The 10,000-nt window shown below is 31.2% G+C and overlaps 1 protein-coding gene across 6 annotated transcripts in view; it reads right to left on the reverse strand.

Annotated features, from left to right (window-relative positions):
* The window catches only part of LOC124950341 (period circadian protein-like), a 211,749-nt gene that overhangs the window by 192,766 nt on the left and 8,983 nt on the right, over nt 1-10,000 (reverse strand). The gene's annotated exons all lie outside the window — the stretch shown is intronic.

A 10,000-nucleotide genomic window follows, 5' to 3' on the forward strand; every position in this document is an offset into this window, starting at 1 on the left:
GTTGGCCGAGGTGACGTCATGCAGAGTTACTTCGTCTGCCGACGATTGCATTGCTGCTTATATGCATCGACTGCCGCCACACTCTCGTCGTCGTTGTCACGTTGTGGTTTCTTCGACCCAGATCATGCCCTGATTGGTCCAAATAGTTTTGGCGGCTGAATTCAAACTGTCCTGTTCTCGTCGTTCTCGTTAATCATATTATTTCTCGGTCGTGCTTTACGTAACGTTTTCTTTTTGATCCATTTTCTTTCTTTCTTTCTTTCTTTTCTTTTTTTTTTATTTTACTTTTTTTAATATCGCAACGGGAGATAATAAATTTTGTTTGGAAATTTTTTATCGAATACGTTTTGGATACCTCCTCAAAAAAAAAAGAAAAAAAAAAAAAAAAATAAAAGAAAAGAAAAAAAAAGAAAAGAAAAAAAAAGATTCTAAGTGATTTTAAAAAATCTATTTATCTATACTCTTTTTCCAAGAAACTCTTTGGGCTGATTTTTTGATTCCTCTTTTTTTCCTTCAGATCGTAAATCTATAAGTTTAAGAACTCTTTTACGATCTAAAAAAAAAAAAAAAAAAAAAAGAACAAAGAAAATTAGCCTGATATAGTCACTCCATCGATCTTAAGATTATCTAAAGAAATTTTTTGCGAAGTCTGTATTAAAATTTATTCGCTAAAACCCAATACTTTTTTTTTATCTTTTTTATTGTTTTATTATTATTAGTAAACAATACTTTTATACATATACATATACATATATTACAATCAGAAGATTTTATTCGAAGTTTATTTGTGAAACTTTAGAGTAAAATTTAAGAGGAAATAATTAATTAATTGTATATAATTCTGTCTGATCTCTCAGAAGAGATAATTTTTATCGAAAAAGAAGAATTAAAAAAGGTGATAGAAGAAAAGAGAAACGACACGATGAATCTCTCTCTCTCTCTCTTTCTCTCCCTTCTACCCTTCTCAGCCCCACCCCACCCCTCGCGCCACCTTGCAACACGATCGAGAGAAGCAGCCGCAAAGGTGAAAAGCGACTCGGCGACGTGCAATTCTTATTGCGCAAAACTGCAAGCGAAGCTGGCACTTCGAGCGAGTGATTTAATAGCGACTTTCTATATCACCATCGTACGAAATGGAATCTCGATTATTTCTGTCCTTCCTAAGAAGGTGTCAATTCTAACCTTGCACTGTTATTCACCTAAATCAATTTGAATTTACCTCTGATCACGAAGTAACAGTATTAATTTTTATTTGGCATATAAAAAGAAAAAAAAAAAAAAAAAAAAAGAAAAAAAAAAGGAAAGAAAACAAAAAAGAATACCTGCCATATTTAATCTGACATTATCTGCGTGTGTGTGTGTGTGTGTGTGTATGTGTGTGCGTGTGTACAAGGAGAGATTGAAACAAAAAAAATTAATAAATAAAAGAAAAGAAAAATAAATCTTGGCTAATTCGTATGAAAGAAATATTATATTTGTGAATAATAATAATAATAATAATAATAATTTTTTCTTTCTTTTCTTTTTTCTTTTTCCTTTTTTTTTCTTTTTTTTTTTTTTAATCTCTGCGCGCGAGGATAGATTAAAAATTGAAAATATATAAATGAAAAATTAATCCCGACAAATTTATCTGAACATGAATACATAATATCTTTGAATAATAATTTTGTGTATGTCCAAGAAGAGATTGAAAAATTCGAAAACTAGATAAAGAATAAAAAGTAAATAAATAAATAAATAAATAAATGAAAAATTAATCCATTTAAATTTATCTGAAATAGATATTTATATCTGGGAATAATAATTATTTTGTCTATATCCAAAGCGAGATGAGAAAATAAAATATATATAAAAAAAAAAAAAAAAAAAAAAAAAAGAACGAAAAAAGAAAAAATAGATAAATGAAGAATTCATAAATTTATCTGAAATATTACATACGTGAAGAATAATTTTGCGTATGTCCAAGGAGAAATTAAAAATTAAAAATAAAACAAGAAAATAATAAAAAATAAATAAACGAAAAATTGATCCAGTCAAATTTATACGAAATAGATATTATATCCGTGAATAATAATTTTGTATATGTTCGAGGAGAGATTGAAAATTAAAATAAAAAAAAAAAAAAAAAAAAATGATAATAATAATAATAATAATAATAATAATAACAATAATAAGAAATAAATAAATGAAAAATTGATCCAGGCAAATTAATATCCGAAATAAATATTACGTCCGAGTATAATAATTTTGATTATATTCCCCTTCTCCACTCCCCCCCCCCCCCCAACAAAAAAAAAATAAATAAATAAAAAAAGAAAAAGAAAAATAGAAGAAAGTAAATTAATAAAAAGTTAATCCCGATAAAATGAATAAAAAATGAATCTCCATAAAATATATTACAAATAAATATTTATAAATTTTATTAATTTTATTTAAAAATTTCACGCCTCAATTGACGAGTAATTTCACGGGGAATAATTCATTGGCGAATAATCTACCGTGCCAGAAGAATTTTGTTAGCAACTCCGTTACATTTGACTTTATAGAAACTTTGAAAGCGCGAGCAGTAGTAGGCCATTAGAGAGATGCCAGAGACTTTCTACGTTTCCGACGTAATAGAATATCTCGATTACAAACCATTGTCACGTGACAATGATGTAGTCCACTCGGCTTTAGAGATAAATTCGTCGAAGATAAAGAGAGAGAAAAAGAAGGAAAAAAAGAAAAAAATCGGAGCTAAAAAATTTCCAAAGGTAAAAACTTTGGAAATGCTTTAATAAATTGATTCTGTTTCTTTATATAAAAAAAAAAAAAAAAAAAAAAAAAAAAAATAAATAAATAAATAAATAAATAAATTCAATAAATAAAAATTAAAAATAATAATAATAATAAAAAAATTAAGATCAAATAGAATGAATAATATAGATAAATCAAAGGAAAAGAGAAATGAAATCGACGTAGGGAGGAGGTGGAATGAAGAAAAAGATGATGAGCAATTTTTTTTTTCTTTTTTTAGCCAAAGTATATAGTCTTTATGATTGGTATCATACTGACGTATCTCTGTATACATTAATACGTGAGTTTATAATGTATGGGCGTTTATTATGTGCGTGTAGAGATACGTAAGTACGTAGTTCAGTAGCCGTGTTCTAAGAGAGACCACATTGACTACGGTCTTCCACGCAAACGTGTTAGTGGGTTAATGATATTTAACTCTAGAACGCGTGACGTTGCTCTTACCGCGCTTCTAAGATCACACACACACACGCACACACACACACACACACACACACACACACACAGAGCACAGCGAAGGTGAGACGGCAAACATCCAGTTAGAAAAGAGAGAGAGAAAAAAAAAGAAAAAATGAAAAAAAAAAAAAAAGGAAAGAAAAATAAAACGTGATAGCGAATAATACGATATTTCCTTCTTCGGTCATAAACGCTGTGTGAAAATGGTGGTGGACAGAGGGAGGAGGAGAAAAGGGAGGGAGGGAGGGAGGGAGGTAGGGAAGGAAAGAGAGAAAGAAAATAGAAGGAAGAGGAGCGAAGCGCTTTCGCATTCTCCGCTCTAAACATTTTGGAAAGATTATAATTTCATTATTATTATCACGTGATATCGTATGTTTCTCACGTGACACTTAAGAAATTTCATCGAAATTACGACGCTGGAATTTCAAAACTGTGCGAACGAAGGTAAGTAAGTAAAACGATTGGTGCGTCGACGAATGATAAAAAAAGAAGAAGAAGAAGAAGAAGAAGAAGAAAATATACTCGCGAACGAGCGCAAAGTTATACCGTTTCTTTTCTACAGAAAGGAAAAAAAAAACAAAAAAAAAAAACAAAAAAAAAAACAAAAAAAAAAGAAAGAAAAGGAAAAAGAAAAAAAAGTTTTTAAAAAAAGAAATAAATAAATAAAAAAGAAAAGAAAGAGTAACGTTAGTACCGAGACGAAGGACAATATGAAAAAGTGCCAGATAGCGAGGTCAATTTGCGGCAAGTCAGTTAACGTTAGCACGATCTCTCCCACCCACCCCCCGCCCCCTCATGTGTTATGCGTGAGGGGTGAGTGGGTGAGGGAGAAGGAGTAGGAATGGAAAAAGAGAAGAAGAAGAAGAAGAAGAAGAAGAATAGGAGGAAGAGGAGGAGGAGGAGGAGGAGGCAAAGACAGCAGCCAAGGCAGTCAGAAATACCTGGCACCTTATCCGATACTTGCGTAAGCAACAGCCTGGCGGACAAATAGTTATTGACCTTTATTGCCAGTAGGGTCTCTCCTGGCAGTGGTGATCATCTTTCTAACTACGAAACTTTATAACCTCGAAAGCCTCTATCGATTACTTACTTCGAATCAATTATGTAAGTACATAGACATACAAGTGAATGAGTAAGTAAGTAAGTAAGTAAGTAAGTAAGTAAGTAACTACTTACTGTAATACCAAATGATAAGAGAAGACAGAGGTGATATAATCTTGATATTCAGGAAACTCTTAAAAACTAATGCCAGCTAATAATTACTTTTTGGATTATCGATAACAGGATAAATTACGGATCCAGATAGATCGTCTTAGATCGATCTAAGTAAATAAGTTAGTAAATAAGTAAGTAAGTAAGTAAGTAAGTAAGTAAATGTACGGTGAGTATGAACATTCGATATCCTATTTTCCTCAGTGAAATTCGATAAAGAAATTGGGTGATTCTCTTCCCTATCGTAATAATGAACGATCATTCTTAATTCTTTTCTCTGTTAGACATCAACAGCCAATGAAACGAAATGAAATGAAACGAAATGAAATTAAATGAGATCTATATTTTCTCTCTCTCTCTCTCTCTCTCTCTCTCTCTCTCTCTCTCTCTCTCTGTCTTATTTTTCTAGATTTACACCAGCGAGATGAAAATACTGTCACGTTGAGTTTACTTCTTCATGGTGGAATGGTCCGTCGCGAAAATGGTGTTTTATTTTTTCGATGAATGGGGTATATCTTTGTCGAGAATAATATCCATCACGAGCTCTGACAGATTTATTACAAGCCCCGAAACTTACTCACTCACTCACTCACTCACTCACTCACTCATTCGCTCACGCAGGCAGACAGGCACGCACGCAAACTGTGCCAAAAAAAAAAAGAAAAAAAAAAAAGAAAAGAAAAGAGAGAAGTCCCGAGTGATTTCTTCAAGAATCAATTACTCTCCTTTTTCGAAACTTTTTTCTTCTTCTTCTTCTTCTTCTTTTTGCTGATTACATCATTACGAAGTTTAAAGAGTTTCGAAAAAGTGTAATTGATTTTTATTATTTTATAATATATACATATATATATATATATATATATATATATATATATATATATAAAGATCATTTAAAAACTGTTGCTTTTTTATTAGGGATCATTTAATTACTTTTTTTTCTTCTCACTTTGTTCGATTACATTATTATTAAGTTTAAAGAGTTTTGGAAAAGGGTACATGACTTTTATTCAAAAAATCATCTAAAAACTATTGTTATTTTTTTTCGATAATTCCCTTCCATATTGGGGACATACTAGTCCTATACACACACACACACACACACACCTAGAGACTTTTGGTTTAGCTTGTATTACAATTTTATATGTATATATATACACACATATGTAAATCTTAGCTCGCGAATTTTTCACTAATACCAATGAAAATATTAATCGCACGAAGTAAAACGAGTAAAATGATCATAACGAATTAGAGAGAAGAAAATTGTAGTAACACGGTGATATAAAAACTAAAAGGGGCGGGAAAAAAAAAAAAGAAAAAAAGAACAGGAATAAAGGAAAACCGGAAAAACACCATGGCAAGTTTTCGCAGAAAGTGGACGAGAGTTCGTACGGATCCAAGGACCATAGGGAATAATATCTGGTGATACTATCTCGAATGCACCGGTTAACAGTAATTTTCTCATGTTAAATGCATTAGATTGGGAGAAAGTATCGTTTTAAAGAGTTACAGATATAACTCGTATATTCGTGTGTAAGTGTATCGTATGCATGCGTGTGTGCATAAATGTAAATATATATATATATATATATATATATATATATATATATATATAGTTATTTATTTATTAATGTATGCATACATGTACGTATGTATTCGCATAAGTAACTATTTGGAATACATAGGTGGAAACATTCTTATGAGATGTAGCATAACTACGTCCGTTTAAAAACGCCATTAAGATCGAATCTCTGAATCCAGCTTCTGTTAACTCCGAATGATCAACAAGGAATTTATTATACTTTGTTTCACTCGTATCATTACGTTATTAAATAGAGTTTGTAGTTGCGTATAAATAAATAATTTATCGACTGATTAAATCTAAGAATAGAATCATTCGTTATCGCGGATTTAACGCGAATTGAAAATTGAATATCATAATGTATACACACATATACACACATATATGTATGTATATGTATGTAGGCGTGTATATAAATATAGGTGTGCACATATATATACATACATATATATATATATATATATATATATATATATATATATATATGCATATTATAAAAGCTGCTGCGATCTACTTTCTCCTTAAAACATTTCTTTCTTTCGCTTTTTTCTTTTCTCTTTCTTTTTCTTTTTTCCTTTTTTTTTTTTTTATTTTTTTATTTTTCTCCCTCCACGAAATTCCCTTATCGATAACTTTTTTTTTTTCCTTTACTTTTCCTTTTACTTATCTTTTTCGTTTTTATCTTTTATCTCTACAAAAAAAAAAAAAAGAGAGAGAGAGAGAGAGACTTTCCATTTGAGATACATATACATTTAGCAAGTGTATCACGATAGAAAGTAAAATAGATAGATAGATAGATAGATAGATAGATAGATAGATAGATAGATAGATAGATATTTTTCGCGATCGTCTACATAGATCTCAGAGAAAAAGTATTAATCTTAAATCTTGATCAAAGATCACAGGAGCACGGAATCATTTTATTTTAACGCGATGAAATTACGATTACGATGCGATCCAATCATCTTTTGCCAAGTTTACAATGCTAAATAGCTTTCGAATTAGGTTTTTTTCGATTTTCAAAATGGCAGAGAGAGAGAGTGAGAGAGAGAGAGAGAGAGAGAGAGAGAGACAGAGTAAATAATATATCGATATTATATACAATATTTCCGCGTAAACGCGTGATAGTTCGAAAAACGCTGAAAATGAATAGACAAATAGATAGACAGATAGATAGATAGTTAGATAAATGAATAGACAGATAGAGATAAAGAGAGACAGAGAGAGAGAGAGAGAGAGAGAGAGAGAAAAAAAAGGAGGAAAGGAGGAAACAATACGAGGAAGAACAGTCTATCAAAGGCGCCATGTTATTCGGGAATTCTCAGATAAAATTTCAATTCAATTGATGGAGTTGTTCGAGAAAGAGAAAGAGAAAGAGAAAGACAAATAAAAAGGAATAGAAAAAAAAAGAAAAGAGAGAGAGAGAGAGAGAGAGAAAGAAGGAAAGATTCGTCGAAACATTTGCTCGAGATCTAATCTAACTTCCTCTTTTTCTCTCTCTCTCTCTCTCTCTCTCTCTCTCTCTCTCTTGCTTTCTGTCTCTGTCTCTATCTCTCACTTTCGTAAGCAGTGAGTTCGTGATACCGCTTATGTATGCATGTATGCATGTATGCATATATATATACATATATATGAAATCGACGAGGACGACACGGGGACCAAGTTAAATACGCTTTACATCCCGACCTCGAGTTACTAATCGCTCGAAAAACATTGGATCAGCAAGATGCACCGTGCTATGCATGACTTGATTACGTCAGCGTTTCGGTTTAAGGAAAGGAGAGTGGGGGTGGTTGGGATATGGAAAGTGTGGGAAGGGATAGGTGGGGAGGGGGGAAGGTAGGGTAGAAGAAGGAACCGGGGGAATAAGAACGCGGCCCAATTTCGCCGAGTGTTTTGATCGTTGGTATTTCTTAGATAAATACGCTTTTATTCGATCATCACCCAAAAGACAATAAGACACAGTGAAAGAGAGAAAGAGAGAGAGAGAGAGAGAGAGAGAGAGAGAGAGAGAGAGAGAGAGAGTGAGAAAGAAAGAGAGAGAGATAACATTAGCAATCGAGGTTGCTACCCTTTCTCATCTCTTTTACAAATTTTATTCTTGCCAACAAATCTTTCTAGAGAAATAATATTATATATATATATATATAAGTATTACATCTTTGTATTACATCTCGAAAATTCGAATTAGATTTATTTTCTAAAACGAATTTATCCATGTATACATACATACATATATTTATATGTATAATATTGTAAATAGATTTTTGTATGTTCTCGATAAGTTCCTAGATGGAATAAAAAAAGTTACTAGTAATTAGTAATTTTTAAATAAAATTTAGATTGATCTTTTCACGCGCACACACACATACACACACACACGAATATATAACTTTCAGATTGTAAAAATACAAGCATCTACGAATTTTTATTCTCAGCCAATATCTTGCGTGCGTATGCGTGTGTTTATATATACGTGTATATGATACAAATTAATGGATAATATTTTCTTGGAAATCAAATATCAAACGAAATAAATATAGATAAGGGGAGATCTCGCTCTGCGAAATTTATATATTTCTTTTTCTTCTTCTTCTTCTTCTTCTTCTTCTTCTTCTTCTTCTTCTTCTTCTTCTTCTTCTTCTTCTTCTTCTTATTTCGTAATTTTACCGAACGTGTCAAAAGTTCCTGGACGATTACGATAAATCAATTGATTTTTACTCTCAATTCTTCGGGCTTTTCGTAGATCAATTTTAAATTAATACTTTTAATAAAACTAACAACAAGCTTAGCTTGGCTAAAAGCACAAAGCCCAACTAATTGACCAACTAACTAATAAGTTCAAAGTGTATATTAAAAAGTGTGATCGATTTAACCAATAAAATAAAATAAAAAAAAAAAAGAAAAAAACACGCAGAAACTTTGGATTCGTGGTGTATTAAAAATGAAAAAAAGAAAAGAATATAAAAGAAAGAAAAAAAAAAAAAAAAAAAAAAAAAATTAACTTAGAACTAGACAACAGGATCATCCGATTATATTAGTCACAACACAGCATGTAAACAGTTGCAATCGAATTTTAAAGCTGTTATTAACTTGACAGAGAAACAAAGAAGAAAGAAAAGAAAAAAATGGACGACACGGACACAAGATCCCAAGAGAGTTGCTTGTTTGTTCCCCATGTAAAAAAAAAAAAGAAAAAAAAAACAAACATGCTTTCTGAACGAGTTCCATGGAAAATTATGACGACATAATGACGAGTTAATATGGATACAGTAGAAACCGTTCATATCGGTCGTCCGGTCGATAATACAGGACGTATATTTCGCGTGAAACGCGTCTGTCTCGGCGTTGAAAAAAAAGAAAAGAAAAGAAAAGAAGAAAAGGAAAAGAAAAAGAATGAAATAATAATAATAATAATAATAATAATAATAATAATAATAATAATAATAATAATAATAATAAAAAAGGAAGAAAATATAAAAAAAAAAGAAAAAGAAACTCTGAAATCTCTTTGAGTCGGCGTTATTGATTCGACGGAACGAGACGGCGGACGAAAAAATGCCACACGAAGTTGCAGCGTAACTGTGATACGGCCGGGTCAACAGCGGGTCATCGTTGCTTTCCAACGACATTCTCCTCGTCTCCTTCTTCCACTCCTTTTTCTTTTTCTTTTTCTCCTTCTTCTTCTCCTGCTCCTCCTCCTTTTTCTTCTTCTTCTTCTTCTTCTTCTTCTTCTTCTTCTTAAGTCATAAATCTTAGTGTTAGTCTTCGATGCAACTCTCGATTTAATTATTTGCACTTTCTTTTTTTCTTCACTTCCTTGCTTCCTTAATTTTTTTTACTTCTATTTCTTTCCTTTTAATTTTTCTTAATTTTTTTTTTTTTTTTTTTTTCTAATTTTTGCCCCTTAATTTTCTTAATTCTCTTAATTTTTTTTTCTTCTTCTAATCTTTG

The sequence above is a fragment of the Vespa velutina genome, chromosome 7, assembly GCF_912470025.1.
Source record: "Vespa velutina chromosome 7, iVesVel2.1, whole genome shotgun sequence".
In the NCBI taxonomy this organism is placed as follows: domain Eukaryota; kingdom Metazoa; phylum Arthropoda; class Insecta; order Hymenoptera; family Vespidae; genus Vespa; species Vespa velutina.